This window comes from Rhinopithecus roxellana, chromosome 12 (genome assembly GCF_007565055.1).
Source record: "Rhinopithecus roxellana isolate Shanxi Qingling chromosome 12, ASM756505v1, whole genome shotgun sequence".
NCBI lineage: Eukaryota > Metazoa > Chordata > Mammalia > Primates > Cercopithecidae > Rhinopithecus > Rhinopithecus roxellana.
Genome location: NC_044560.1, coordinates 47,850,298 through 47,866,456, shown reverse-complemented (window position 1 = coordinate 47,866,456; position 16,159 = coordinate 47,850,298). Strand labels below are relative to the sequence as shown.

The 16,159-nt window shown below is 45.4% G+C and overlaps 1 long non-coding RNA gene across 1 annotated transcript; it reads right to left on the bottom strand.

Moving 5' to 3' along the window:
• Window positions 1-5,454: 5,454 nt before the first annotated feature.
• LOC115900791 lies at window positions 5,455-10,256 on the bottom strand. The gene is made up of 4 exons (XR_004060444.1): window positions 10,229-10,256; window positions 9,990-10,104; window positions 8,879-9,020; window positions 5,455-5,746 (listed from the first exon to the last, which is right to left on the bottom strand). It is a non-coding gene; the product is annotated as an uncharacterized LOC115900791 (long non-coding RNA).
• Between the last annotated feature and the right edge of the window lie 5,903 nt (window positions 10,257-16,159).

The window sequence follows — 16,159 nt, the reverse complement described above, 5'->3', positions numbered from 1 at the left end:
AATATGTGTTGGTTTCAACTGGTTTTTCTTCACAAAGCCCTCTTATCTAATTACCAACTGGTCCCCAGAAGCTAACAATCTAACCACCTGACCTTACATTTGATAACTTTATAGTGTTAGTTACACGGTAGGGTTTTCCTGCTAACGAATCCTCTGTGGCATCTGTTTCAAAATGAAAATCTATTATATTATTAGAAACACTCTCAGTGTAAAGAAACCGGAGATGAATTGCCAAAGTCTGAGCTCACGATAATGCATTGGCAAGCAGAAGCATCATGGCTGGACCCAGTGGGAGAAAGAAGACGGAATGCACACCTTCACATCCAATGCCCAACTCAAACCCTTCTATTAGTAACTACCCACCTTTTGATGAGTTCAGTTGTTCTCGGGGATGGAAAGGAGGTTTCTGGTTAGGAATGATGAACAGGTTGGTTTGCTACTTAGGTAAGTAAGAAGAAGGGAAGCTAATGAGTAATTGTTGCACAATGACAAAACAACACTCCTGAAAGGAGCATAATTTGCTTCCCTGAACAATCCAGTCCTTTCATCATAAAATGTTCCTATTACATGGACACAGACCAGTAAAAACATTTGCTATACAAAAACACCTATTGTAAATAATTTCCATAACCAGATCAACAAAGCACTATGACTATAGTTCAGATGCCAGGCTTTGACAATAGCTAGATTATACTAAACTTTTCATTGTAATGTATTCACTAAAATTACATTTGGTTGGTTTGGTCATAAGATACAAATTATTCATATTTATAAAATTACAAATTCACTCATTCTTTGGTTTCTTCCAATGCACCCCTGCTCCTTTCTTCCATCATCAACATTTTCCTAGGAAACATTATAATCTACATTTAACTGAGGCTGAAAACACTATCTTTTACCACATCTTCAGCGTAGCAAAACTACCGAGGTAGCCACCTTCCTGCCCGATCTTTCTTGACAACTTTTTTAAGTATCCTAAAGCCAGTTGGTGTGTTCTTAAATTGTAATGCAGTGGAAGACACCTGGGTGTGTTCTGGGAGATCTGGGCTCTCCATAACCTGGCTCTGCCACTTCCCTATGAAACTTTAAGTGACTCGCTTGATCTCCCTGAACCTCTGTTCCTCTTCTGTGATAACAGAAGTTAGTCCTATTTCACAAAGGCGTTGTGAGAATTATATGACACCTGAAATTTAAAATTCCTAATCTAGTAATCTAGCACAGAGTAGGTACTTAAAAGGAGATTAATGTTAAAGTTAGATTCTGACTGGACATGTTGGCTTGAGTCTTAAGTAGCAGCTACTCAGGAGACTGAGGGAGGAGGATCCCTTGAGACCAGGAGTTTAAGGCTACAAGTATGCTATCACTGTATCTGTGAACAGCCACTGCACTCCAGCCTGGGCAATATAGCGAGACCACAACTCTAAAAGAAAAAAAAAGTAGATTCTGAAATATAGATCTAGAGCTCCTAGAGTAAAAAAAAAAAAATTTTTTTTTTTTACTCTAGAATCTGGCTCTGTCGCCCAGGGTAGAGTGCAGTGGCACAGTGTTGGCTCACTGCAACCTCCACCGCCTGGATTCAAGCAATTCTCCTGCTTCAGCCTCCCAAGTAGCTGAGATTACAGTGCCTGCCACCACAGCCAGCTAATTTTTGTATTTTAGTAGAGACAGGGTTTCACCATGTTGGCCAGGCAGGTCTCGAACTCCTGACCTCAGGTGATCCACCCGCCTCAGCCTCCCAAAGTGCTGGGATTACAGGCATGAGTCACTGCACCCTGCCAAAAAATATTTTTAAAAGCAGAAAAAAAATATATAGCAACTATGGCTTGCATCCCCATGTCTTTATTTCCTCATCTTTAAAATTGGGATAATGGGCCAGACGCAGTGGTTCATGCCCATAATCCCAGCACTTTGGGAGGCCAAGGCAGGATGATCCCTTGAGCCCAGGAGTTTGAGGCTGCAGTGAGCTATGATTGTGCCACTGCACCCCAGCCTGGGTGACAGAGAGTGACCCTGTCTTTAAATAAATAAATAAATAAATAGGGATAATGTATACCATATGAGATTGTGAAAATTAAATGATAATTAACAAATCATTTAATAGAGGCAAGTGTTAATAAAAATAGTAAATAGTAAAGTCATCCACAAATATAAGATGTTGTTTGGTTTTTTGGTTTGTTTTGTTGTTGTTGTTTTTGAGACAGGTCTAGCTTGTCGCCCAGGCTGGAGTGCAGTGATGCCATTTCAGCTCAATGCAACCTCAGCCTGCCAGGCTCAAGCCGTCATTCTGTCTTGACTGTCGAAGTGGCTAGGATTACAGGCATGGGCCACCATGCCCAGCTTTTTTTTTTTTTCTTTTTTCTTTTTTTGGAGAAATGGGTTTCTCCATGTTGCTCAGGCTGGTCTCAAGCTTCTGGGCTCAAGTGACCCATGCACCTCAGCCTCCCAAACACTGGGATTACAGGCTTGAGCCACCACACAGCCATCGTCTTTTTTTTTTTTTTTTCTCTTTGAGACCGAGTCTTGCTCTGCTGCCCAGGTTGGAGTGCAGTGGTGTGATCTCGGCTCACTGCAACCTCCACCTCCCAGGTGCAAGCGATTCTCCTACTTCAGACTACCAAGAAGCTGGGATAACAGATGTACCACCACGCCCAGGTAATTTTTGTATTTTTAGTAGAGATGGGGGTTTCGCCATGTTGGCCAGGCTGGTCTCGAACTCCTGACCTCAGGTGATCCGCCCACCTCGGCCTCCCAAAGAGCTGGGATTACAGATGTGAGCCACAGCACCCGGCCTACAGCCGTTGTCTATGAGGAGATAAGCTAGTTATCAAAACTCCCAGTAGTCCATCCTGTTTCCTACTCAAACACTGAAACCTCTTAGCACTCTCCACCTTCTTCTAAGGCCCTAATCTTCAAGGAACAGAAAGAAGCTAAACAGTCTTACAAGTTAGATTTCTTAGAATAAAAGATGGGTTTTCACATTAGAAATAGGTGAAAGTTGGCTGGGTGCAGTGGCTCAGGCCTGTAATCCCAGTACTCCCAGCACTTTGGGAGGTCGAGGTGGGCAGATCACCTGAGATCAGGAGGTCAAGACCAGTCTGGCCATCAACATGGTGAAACTCCGTCTCTACCAAAAAATACAAAAAATTAGCCGGGCGTGGTGGCGCATGCCTGTAGTTCCAGCTACTCAGGAGGCTGAGGCAGGAGAATTGTTTGAGCCCGGGAGGCAGAGGTTGCAGTGAGCCGTGACCGCGATATTGCACTCCAGCCTGGGCGACAGAAAGACTCCGACTCAAAATGAATAAATAAATAAATAAAAACCATTTTTTAAAAAGAAATAGGTGAAAGTTCCTTCGAAGGCACCTACAGCTTCTTACCTACATCATCTCTTTAAATTCTCGCAATGACTATCAGACAGGTACCGCTATTCCCTCTTTTGAGGGAAGAGGAAATAGAGACTCGGGGAGATAAAGTAACTTGCCCAAGACTACACAGCTATTCTCAAGGAAACGTAGTGCATCCCATGAAAATGGCCTGGAGTCGAGATATTGGAGTCAAAGTGCAGCCAAAATTGTCAGGGTGCAACCTGCCTGTCCAATCAGAGCTGCTACTTCTTTGGTACTGGAATCCCCAAGTTCCTGAAATTAACACCAGTTCTCCACTCCCCAGAAGCACATGCTGAGTGCCCTCAGGGCTCTTGCTGTTGCCAACGACCTATAACTCTGGACAGGCTCAGCAGTTGAGAGGAGGCTGTGGACACAACAGGCTTTGCTGGGCTTGCTGGGACGGGGCCACATTACTCTGCAGGCGCGTCTTTCTCTCTCCTGCTATCTAGAGCTCGCCTGTAGGTGGCGCTCTGCTTCGCTCAGGGGAACTTGGAAAGCAAGGACCCGGGTCACCAGCTGCCTCCCCTGAAGGCCAATTTAAGTTGTCCCCTGGCTTGAACTCAGCGCAGGAACCTCGGTGATGGGGACGTGCCCCTCTACCCAGGAGCTCTTCCTCCCCCAACCTCCCTGCCCTCCCCTCTCCCGGGGCTGACGGGCCCGCGCTTCCTCCGAGGTCGGGCTGCGCGGCGCGATCTCCAAGCGCTGGGGCCGATCCTGGCGCTCCGGGGCGGCGCTTCGGTCCCCGACCCACGAGCCGGCCCGCTGGCCCCCACTCCGCTTCCTCCCGGCACCCGCTTCGGTGGCAGCTGTAGCGGGGGTGGAGGGATGGAGGACTGTGACCCCCGTGAGTGCCGGCGGGGCGGGGCAGCTTTAAAAACTTCTGAAAGGCCTGGTTCAAAGCCTCAAAGGATAGAACTTGGGCCGGAAGGCGGTTTCCACGGAGGGGCCTAAAAGGGGGCTGGGGGTGCACCTGCAGGGCCTGGAGCCGCCGCTTGGGAAGGGAGGCCCGGTCACTGCGAGCGCCGCAGCCCCCGCCCCGCACTCGCCGCCCCTTGGAGCCGCCGCGGCCCCGCCCGCGCCCTGCGCTTTCATCCTCCCCACGGGACAGCGGCCGCGCGGGGCGGGGGCGGCTCTGGCCGGCGCGCTCCCTGCGGGGTCTTCCTTCCCTCCGACCCCTCCCTGGGAACGTGAGATTTCGCCGCAGAGCTGAACTCCCGGATTTTAACCCCAACCCACCCGGGCGGGAGGCCGCGGAGAACCGGGAGTCGCGACCGAGGAAGCGTCCCCTGTCACCTCCTAGCCCCCCCCCACAGAGCCCCGGGGAGGGTGAGGAAGTGGAAGAGCGGGAGGAGGGCCCGCGCCGGTGGGGGGAGGGAGGGCGAGGAGGGGGACGTCCGGGGTAGCACGACGACGCACCGGAGAGTGGCCCCGGCGGTGTCCTGAGTCGTCGCGGCCGCCGTGCCACCTCGGACAGGTGGGGAGGGAATGCGCGGCCGCCGCCAGCCAGGGCCGCTCCGCCGCGGACACGGTCCCGCGCTCGGCCGGAGAGCCGCGGCTTTTCATTAGCACCGCATTAGGACACTCATCCTCCAGAGTCCTTCCCGTGGAAGCTCTTGAGTGAATTAGAAAAATGATTTGCTCCATTTGTAGTTTCTGAAGATATTTTCTCAGATCTTCAATTGAGCGCTTTAGCCGGGGAGCATATCTATGGGGGCCTCCTTCCCACTACCTAGGGTCTCACTCGGTGACAATTGCTGAATGAGTCAGTGAGGACGTGTTGGGAAAGGTAAAAGTGGAATTGAGCAAAGCTGAGTAATTTAGCTAAGGAAGAAAAATCGCTACTGAAAATAGAATAGTTTAAAAATAAACTACATAAAGTTTATTCTTTTGCTTGGAGTCCTGTTCCTTGATCCGAGGAAGTAAAATCCATCCGAGTTGGGAGTCCCCCCCACCTCCATTAGCATTTATTAGACTTTCTCAAACTTACTGAAAGACTTCTTTTAGGGAATTTTAAGAAGGAATCGTGGTTGACATTACAGGCAGCAAAGGTTTGGAGAACAGATGGGTAAACTTCCGAAGAGCTTAGTTGCAACACTAGCTCTCAAATTTAGTGTCAACTTTTATTTTAAAAAATAAAATAGGACGGTGTTTTTATTAAACTTTTATATTTCAGGAGGTAGGGACACCGAAGAGGAAAGACACTGAAGGGAAAATAGGGCGTTGGAAACAAAAAGAGAAAGGCAAGATTAACTGTAACATTCTGGTCTTCAACGAGTCCCAAGTTGAAATCCTAAAGCACTGCACATTTCTGGTAGCGTTAACTCTTAACTGGAATATTGGCGGGCCTGGTCTCCAAGTGCGTCCTAAGAAGAAACAGATTTAAGCAAAATGTTTTTTTCCCTTTTGTGAAGTTCTAGCACTTGCTTCATGCTGTAGCCCCAGAGGAAAAGCGGGCCCTCCCGCTTCCGATGGCCTGAATTGAATTTGCTGCTTTAAAATCGGCAGGTGTGCGGAGCGTTCCCAGCGCTGGAGCCCGGACCTGATGAGTAAGAGTAATAGGGCTCAGTCGCAGGACATCCCGGGTACCTAACGTCGGTATTTAAGCAGACAGGGACTAATATGCCGGAACTATCCTCCCGACACCAGCAAAGCCCAGAGACCGCATTTCCTACCACTTTGCCCACTTGGTACTGGGCACCCTCGGTAAACAGGATGAAAGCAACATTTTTATCCCTTAAAACTAAAATGTAACCTTTAGAATACTTCCTATTCCGGGGTTGAAAGCATGTCAAGGGCTCAGAGGCAAGCTTGCATTACACATAGGACAAGTACAACTTATCAGGGTGCGAAAAGGGCAAGAAACTTTGTAAAAGTTGTAATCAATATTCAAAGAGATAGTTTCAGGTGGTGCCACATAATGGCATGGTAACCTCAAGAGGACCAGAAATGCTTGGAGTGCATTTCTGTTCTCGAAGAGGGGTTGAGGGTAGAGGCTTGGTGCACTGTGGTTTGAAGGTTTACAGAAAGCAGCCTTATATCCTCATGAAGCTGGGAGGCTATGCTTTCTCCACAATATATTCTTATTTTCGCCCCAGAGATACAGGGATCCAAGACCTTCGCAGGCTCTCCTGGCCTGAGGAATCACAAAACTTGCAAACTCTGCAGTTTTTCTCTTGAGTTCACTTTAAAAACACAGGTACTTTGAGAACAAAATAATTAAGGTGGTGGTTTCCCCGAGACAACAAACCAGGCACAAACACACACCTTAGTCTGCACTGGCATTAACATTCCCACTCTGGGGCCACTCACTGCCAGTTAAAGAACAAGAACTATCCACTTCAAGTGCGGGAATAAGCTTGACTAAGGGTGCAAACACATGCCCACAAAACACAAAAGAGGAGTACCTAATTCTGGGTGCCGGAGGGAACCGTTACTCCAAAAGAAGTCTGAAGACTTCCAGTAAGCAGTAAAGAACAGCCCGGAAGGTCTGCAACCTGTCAGCTCCAGGGGCCGTCACCTCTCCATCCTATAGCCACACAGCATTGAGTGCTATGTTTCAAAAATTGGAAAGTACTGGGTTTTAGTTGGGGCTGGGTCCTGCCTTCCCCTCTTCCTCCAGATCGGGCCCTCTCTGTAAGCGGATTTGCTTTCCCGTGCATCGCTGGTAGGTCGTTTTTAGGAAATCTTGCTTCTGCAAAACGTTTTAAACATGGTAATATATTGCAGTCTTATTAAGTCCCCCTCCAGAAGCGGGTGAAAGGGGCTCTGTTTTCCTGAAAGATTCAGGAACTCCACTGTCTGAGCAAGACTGGCCCAAGGCAGGCTTGGATTGACTCCGCTATCCACTTCAGTGAAGACAGTATTTTTGTTGCTGTTGTTGTTTTTGGTTTATGTTTGTTTTGTTTTTGTTTGGTTGGTTTTGGTTTTGGTTTTGAACGCCTAGGAGATTTTAAATTCACACAATCCTCCCTCCAAAAGGGGGGAAAAAAGCATTGAAGTTGCTACCTTCATTATAAGCCACCCCAGAACAAGCTGAGAGGACTGGCTGCTGAGCTGGTGGACTACGAATTAATGTGGAGAACGAGGCCGTCCGGGCTAGGTTCCCGGGGCTCAAAGACGCAAAGGGAAGGCGACAAAGGTTTCTCACAGGTCGCCGTTACGGAGACGGGGCAGCGCAGGAAACTCCTTTATTTAAAGTTCAGTTGTGTTGGGCATCTGATCCAGGACAACTCGCCCAGGAGCCCGGCGGGTTTCAACTGCCACCATGAAAGTAAGGATCGGTTCTGCCGGGTCGCCCCCTCCTTCCCCTTGGGATGCGCCAGGCGGGCGACAGAGAAGGGGGCGCGGCGCGGGGTCAGCCACCGAACCAGAGGGCGGCGCCCGGCTGCAGCGCTCCACGGTCTCCTCCAGCAGCCTCGCGGTCGTGACCTTGCCGAGCAGCTCCTGAGCCTCAGGCTCGGTTCCTGCACTCGCCCTCACTCCAGTCCCTCTCGGGGCCTGCAGTGGGAGACCCCCGTGGTCCGGGTGGGTGGCGATGGAGAGCAGAATTGAATTTATTTACTCTCAAATTCCCCTAAAAGCTCTGAAACTGGGGATGTCCGCGGGCCACCAGGGACAGTAATCACCGAGTCCCCACCCGGACGCAGGAGGTCTCGGGATGAGCTCCGAGGCCAAGCGCCCGCGACTTCTGGATGCCAGGTTGCTGCAGACGAGAAATGAAACCCTCCAGATCTCCCACACTGGGCTCCCGAAATTATTTGAAGTATGAGTACCTTAGATTTCCCTTCTGATACTTACAGCGCCTCTTTCGAAGGGGTGTGTGCGAGTGTGACAGAGAAGATGGGGTGGGGAGTTCTTGCCTGCTAAAGCCTCACCCTGGCCCCACAAGTGTGCAAGAGGAGACAGGCGGGTGGAGGAGAAGGTAGCACATCCTCTTCTATTTTTATTCATTATTTGGAAAATTGTGTAAGATTAATCAAGCGGAGTCCTACGTTTACGCCAGCACTTGGAATGAATGAATTTTTCTCTCGACGCTCTCAGCAAGATGCTTTCTACTAATGGAGAACTTTACCCCAGGGGGCTGCAACCCACTAAACTTGGCGTCCCATGCCACACTGGGTGTCCCAGGCCTGCCTGCCCTCGACGGGGCAGTCTCTCTGCCGTCCCCTGGTAAAACAGTTACTGCACCTGGGGCTTCGCAGAGTGCAAGGCGGAAAGAAGTGGGGCATTTCTTTCCAACAAGCAATGACCTCAGCCTGCCAGCGCCTACCTTGTTCTGGAAACACCTAATCTCTACTTCCTCTATAAAGCTTAACTGCAGCTTGCCTCCAATCCCAAATTGCAAACACTAGCAGAATTGCTCCCTTAAGCATTTCATTCCTTTGACCCTTCCTAAAGCCTCATTCAAGTGAGCACTCTGTGGGTCCTTAAGAGAAAGAGAAATTCAGGATGTCCTTCTTTCAGTCTAAACTAATAATGACACAAAGGGAGCATACCTGAGACCTGGGATTGTTTATACTTCTTCATAATTCAGTGACAGACTAGGCCTGAGGTAACAAGTTGTGTAGGAAAGAAAGCATCGCAACAGGAACATGGCTTGGAAACTTCTCTCCAAAGGAAACCTTGGCTTCCTCCCACCTGAATAATCACACATTAATAAGTATGCAGTTAACATATACAACCAACATTACATATTTGCATTGATCTGGTCAAGTGGAGAATTCTCCATAGTTGCTTAAGCATTCCATGTATGGGAACAGAGTTGGTAGGGAATGTTCTGGCCTATTCTTAATAATAATAAAGACTGCTGAGCTCTTTGCTTCACACTGACATCATAAAAGCCAGATAAAATAAACTGCTTAGAGGCCTTAGTGGAAATCCAGGAGCAGTTCAAAGATCCCCCTATTATATCTGACCTTGCTTTCCCTGTGTTTACATTGGAGTAATAATAACCTCTAAGATTCATTGAGCTGTTTGCTACACGTGCCATGCTCTGCTCTAAGCACTTTAATATGATAACTCATTTAATTCTGACAACAGCCCTATGAATTAGTTGCTGTTTTAATCTCCATTTAATAAATGTAGGAAACTGAGGCACAAATAAACTAAGTAATTTGCCTACTATTACTTAGCCAGTGTATGTTAAAACTAGCTAGTGGTTCGGCTGCAACACCTGTGCTCTTGACCACTGACTACACAGACAAGAGGGGTTTTGAACAGTGATCCCTGCATGTGATCCTGCTTGGAGCTGTTTTCTGAAAAAGTAGACAGGAAGTAATTAATCCCATTAATGGTCCATCTAGACAGCCAACCTGGCACAGAAGAACTCTCACCCACTGAAAAGTTACTTTCCATAAACTATCCACGTGATTCAATGAATTTTATATACAGATCATAAATAAACAAGAACATTGAAAATTCTTCCAATCCCCATATCCTTTTGGCTGATCCTTGAAAATGGTCTTTTTCGCCTCCCCCAGAAAATATATGATTAAATTGTCATTCTCAAAGAGCACTCATATGCTATATGTACTGCAGAGCTAGGACAATAACAGCTGTTAATACAGACAATCTTGATTGTTAAGGACTTATGCATACTGGACTCACCACTTTCATCATCTTCAGTTCAAACAGATGCCACCTGAGGAATGTGACCTCTTTTTCTCTCCACATTAACCCCCTCCCCCATCATTATTTCCTCTTAGATAGAATCACGGATTGTCTGTGCAAAAAAAAAAAAGACTTTAGAAACCACATCATTTACCCTCTGCAATTATACAGATGAGGAAAGGGCGGGGGGAGCGGGGAGGGCGGACATAGAAAAAGAAAGACTTGCCGGAACTTACAAGGAAGCCAGAACTCCGTATTTCCAATTCACTCAGTTCAGTCTACTTCCCTCCAACCACACTGCTCCTTAGAGTTGATAAAAAGTATTTAGACTAAAAGCACACTTAAAAAAAAGTTTTAGCAACCCTTTTTTGGCCCAAGATACATAAAGAAGGGGCTGTCTTACTCCTTTCTTCCTTTCAGATGTGTTCCTGGAATGTCTTCACCAGATGTTTACTCGAGAACGTGCAAACTCAGAGTCTTCAACATGTGAGCGCATTTTAAGAGCAGTATTTTAGATCGGAACCCAATTAATGACTTTTTCTTTTTTAAAAAAGGGAATTTTAGTTTGCCTGCAAATGATCCGAGTCTGTAGAGTCCTCACAGATTCTGCGTTAACCTCAGTCAATTCCACTCTAGGACGTGCTAGTCTCACAGTCTAGTTTTGTTCAGACTTTATTTTGCGCCAAGCTGCATTACAGACCACTCGTCCAGGCTGCAAAAGTTGGGGTAGGGGGTTGGGGTGACGGGCTCTTTCCCCCCCTTCATATACGTGAAGCAATCTGGAATCATTCCACTTGGCTCTGACGCGCGCGCGCACACACGTGCACACACACACACACACTCACACACACGTGTACCGTGCATGTGTGGGCGCCTATGGATCTGTGTATGCGCGCGTTTGTGATTTAAAGTGACAGGACCAAGAACTGGACTGAAGCAGTGAATTATTTTGCGTGATACATCAACTTGATTGTCTCCACACTGTACTTCCATTATTCACCCGAGTGCTTGGTGGTTACGGCGGACGTGCACTGCGGCAAAAATGTCCTCGGAGCCGCTAATTTTGAGGCCACTGCGGCGGCTGCGGCGGCGGCAGCGCGGGGGCGCGAGCACGGATTGATTTTTCAAGATCCTATCTCCTTTAGTGCAACTCGCCAAATAGAATCGAGTTGACAGCAGAAGCTTCACAGGATGCGTGTGGATTGGGTTTTGTACCTGTGATTTAACATATATATATATGTTTTGTTTTGTTTTGTTTTTGTGGAGAGGAGTCGAGCTGTTGGCGCAAAAAGGGAGATATATCTTTTCTGTTTTATTTCCCCTTTATTCCCTTTAAAAAAAAAAAAATGAAAATAGCCACCACCGTTTCCTGAGCTTTTGGGAGGCCAGACCTTTGCAGATGGGGAGGTGACACTTTTTTTTTTTTTGAGACTGAGTTTCGCTCTTGTCGCCCAGGCTGGAGTGCAATGGCAAGATCTCGGCTCACTGCAACCTCCACCTCCCGGGTACAAGCGATTCTCCTGCCTCAGCCTCCCAGGTAGCTGAGATCACAGGCGCCCACCATCACGTCCGGCTAATTTTTTGTATTTTTAGTAGAGACGGGGTTTCACCATGTTGGTCAGGCTGGTCGCGAACTCCTGACCTCTGGTGATCCACTCGCCTCGGCCTCCCAAAGTGTTGGGATTACAGGCGTGAGCCACCGCGCCTGGCCGGAGGTGACACTTTTAATCTGTTTCTTCCCTCTGTCCCTCCCTCCCTCACCAACCCCCACCTTGTCAGCTCTGCAACAGCCCAAGGAGAGAAATTGTCATAGGCACTTGTGCGGGTCATTCGTTCTCACTCGCCTTTTTCTTCTGACAGTAGTTAGCAATTTTTTTCCTTTAAAACATCCTTTTTGTCTAGTTGTCAGATTTTTAATAAATATATGTCCAGAATATGTTTAATTTGTCTTCTTAAACACCAACCCATGCAGTGGCTGAACAGCAGCAAGAGGCAATCTCTTTACCAGACCTGGTAGAGATCACCTGGGGCAGACACAACTCAATAGTTACAGATACTTTTTTTTTAATTTTTGGAGGAAGGTGGCCAATTAACAAATTAATTTCTAGAAATGTGTGTTGATGCCTGTGAGTTTATTTAAAAACATATCCAGAATTTTACTTTCATATATTATTGAACTGCTATTTTCTGTAGCTGAGCATATGGATTATACCAGACATAATTTACATTTAAAAAGTGGGATTCCAAAGACTTGGGGGTCAGCTGTGCCACCCAACTTTGTTTGCAGGACAAAACCTGAATGTTTTCTGAGGGGGTGGGAAAACGTTTCCATTCGTAAAGATGGCATTGACACATTTATCCTAGGTTTTTACTTCTCTTGAAGCTGCCTACAGAGCCACAGTGGTATCTGTCAAATTGGGAAGATAATTGCAGTGTGAATGTGTGAGTAATGACACAGTATTGCATAATAATAACTTAAGCAGCATATCTTTGTTTACAGTGATGTAACTTTCCCAAAGTTTATACGTAGCCTTAAAGGGTTTAGTGCAGAGCGGATTGCAAATGAGTAACTGTCAAGAAGAAAGAAAGGGTGTGATCCATCCCTCCCCGTTAGTTCTGCAGTCCTCATTGCTATATGAAATCCCAACCTGCAGATACCAGGGGCAAGAGGACCCCATTTTCCTTGAACAGAAGGGAGAGATTGGAAAGAGGCCAAACTGATGACCTTAATGTACTTGATAAAGTTGGCCTGCATTGTCCATGATATGAAAAAATACTCCTTTTTAGGAGAAACTTTTTAGGAGAAATTAAAAAGCTAGATGTAGCAATGCAGTGAAAATCCATCTCAGTTAAACGTGAATATATACCCAGTGGAGTAAGCTATTACAACAGAGTTGAAAGATAGCTTTTTTTTTTTTTTTTTTTTTGACCTAGTCTCATTCTGTTGCCCAGGCTGGAGGGCAGTGGTGCAATCTCAGCTCACTGCAACCTCTGCCTCCTGGGTTCAAGCAATCCTCCTACCTCAGCCTCCCAAGTAGCTGGGATTACAAGCATGTGCCATCATGCCCGGCTAATTTTTGTACTTTTAGTAGAGACAGGGTTTTACCATGTTGGCCAGGCTGGTCTCGAACTCCTGACCTCAAGTGATCTGCCCACCTCAGCCTCCCAAAGTGCCTGGATTATAGGCGTAAGCCACCGTGCCTGGCCAAAAGACAGCTTTTTAAAAATGTGCTTCTAAAATAGTGAAAATGAGCCCAAATGAACTCACCACCACCAACCTCATTTTCTCCAACATTTGAAACATACTTAATTGGTCCTGTGTTTGGGGTACTGTGTTACAACTCATTATTTGTAAAACTGTACAATTTTCATGTTACTATAACTTGATGGATTTATTTTTATTTTTTCATTTTTTTTGAGAGAGAGTCTCGCTGTGTCGCCCAGGCTGGAGTGCAATGGCGCAATCTTGGCTCACTGCAACTTCTACCTCCTGGGTTGAAGTGATTCCCGGGTTCAACTTGATAAATTGGCCTGCATTGTCCATGATATGAAAAATTACTCCTTTTTAGGAGAAATTATAGCCATGCTGCTGCCTGTTGAGGAGCTGGAATTACAGGCACCCATCACCACACACAGCTAATTTTTGTAGTTTTAGAAGAGACAGCGTTTCACCATGTTGGCAAGGCTGGTCTTGAACTCCTGACCTTAGGTGATCTGCCCACATCGACCTCCCAAAATGCTGAGATTATAGGTGTGAGCCACCACCCCAGTCGGATATTTTAATTCAGCCATTACAGAAGAGACAAATGGAAGTAGGTTAACATCTAGGTCCACAGAAAGGCAGTCTACCTACCAACTCAAAGGAAACCCATACTGTCTCCCAGGCACCAAAACTTCCACTGTCTTTCTTCTTAAAGACCCACATTCCAGGACCTCAGAGTTTGATGTGATTCTGACTTATAGCTATAAAAATGATACCAAAATGTTTACATTCACATATGAACATATGAGAGCTAACAAATAAGCCTTTGTTGGTCATTAGGCAAGGCCCTAAACTCATGAAATACTCCCCTAAATTCTATCTGAATTAAAACTCTTTGTGATATCCTAGGTAGAACCATGATTCACTATCATAGAGACTATAGTCAGGCCACAGAGTTAATTTTTATGAACTTTCTTGGTATAGATTTTTTTTAAGCAAAAAAGAAATCACAAAAAAAGCTTTCTTGTAGAAAATGTTTAGTAAAATTCCTAATATGCTGCTGCTGTAGACCATTTTGCTAAAGTGAATGGGCACTTCGTTTAATGACAGTAATAAATATCTGAATAGTATAAACATTAACTATGGTATTTTCTTAGTTAATTGGTTATGCTCTTATTTTTAAAGTAACATAAAACATCATAGTAACATCTTCAGATTTTCCCATACTGGAATTGCTCTATCAATGAAGTGCTTTTTAATTTTCAACTTATGATTTATGTGTTAAACTTTCATGTTATCAATTGTAAAAAAAAAAAAAAAAAAAAAAAAACTGAGGGTTTTTTTAGTTGGTACACATCAAAGTTAACATAATTATATTATCTATAGACCATCAAAGTCAAACTATTGTACCTAACATACACACGGAGACAATTTACAATAGTAAGTAACATTATGCAATGTTACATTTTAAAAATTGAAGCGAAGGCTTTGAAAAAATTGAAACAACTGGGGTGATCAGGTAACAATGTCAAAGCAATATAGACACAAAACTATGGGATGGAGTCATTCACATTCACATTTACATTTACAAAAGAAAATGAAAAAAAGGGAGGATATATTTTATAAACCTTTAATACCTTTCCAATTGAGAACATTTAGCTTGGGAAATAACAGGTGTCTGTGTCAATGTTATTATCTACTAAGAAAAACTCTCTCCTACCTACACTTAAAAAAAAAAAAAAAAAAAAAAAAAAAACAGGCTGGGCATGGTGGCTCACGCCTGTAATCCCAGAATTTTGGGAGGCCAAGGCAGGCAGATCACAAGGTCAGGAGTTCTCGACCAGCCTGACCAACATGGTCAAACCCTGTCTCTACTAAAAATACAAAAATTAGCTGGGCATGGTGAAGTGCCCCTGTAATCCCAGCTACTAGGGAGGTGCCCACCTGTAATCCCAGCTACTTGGGAGGCCAAGGCAGGAGAATCGCTTGAACCCAGGAGGCAGAGGTTGCAGTGAGCTGAGGTGGTGCCACTGCACTCCAACCTGGGCAACAGAGCAAGAACTCTGTCTCAAAAAAAAAAAAAAAAAAGGCCAGGCATAGTGGCTCACACTTGCAAGCTCAGCACTTTGGGAGACCAAGATGGGTGAACTGCTTGAGCCCAGGGATTCAAGACCAGTCTGAACAACTGGTGAAACTCCATCTCTACAAAAAACCCCAAAAACTTAGCCAGGTGTGATAGTGCTCATCTGTAGTTCCAGTTACTCAGGAGGCTGAGGTGTGAGGATAACCTAAACCCAGGAAGTCGAGGCAGCAGTGAGCCATGATCGTGCCACTGTATAGCCTGAGTGATGTAGTGAGACCCTGTCTCAAAAAAAAAAAAAAAAAAAAAAAAAAAAAAAAAAAAAAAAATCAAACTGTTTTAAATAGCACTTGTTGTAATGAGTGTTTCAATTACTGGTAACATAAAATTCAATTGTCTTCTCAAATTCTGACTTCGAGAAATTAAACTGAATACTAATACCTATTTTTTAAACATGGGTTGAAGCAAATATCATACATATTACATTTTCAGAATTTACTTGAATATTATGCTGTCACATCAGGATATAGGATTTACTGTAATCTGATGTTCAAATAAGAATTCCAAAAGACAGTCCTACTAATTATGAAACTGGATTTGGAAGGAGAGAAGTGAGGTAGAACACAACCCATTATTTGGTGCAAAGTCATGTGTCAAATGTTGTTACTGACCCAGAAAAGGCTATTATGCTCTGGCCTTATGGAAAATAAGGTAATCCAGCCTCATGGAGAGTCACTTGCTTTTTATAAAGACCAGCTTGCCCCTTACTCTTCCTGCATGCCCAGAACCCAGTGTAATACCTGGCACACCAAAAGCATTCAGTAAATATTTTACAAACTCGATAGTTCAATTTAAAAAAATTGATAGGAAGTATAAATTTTGGTA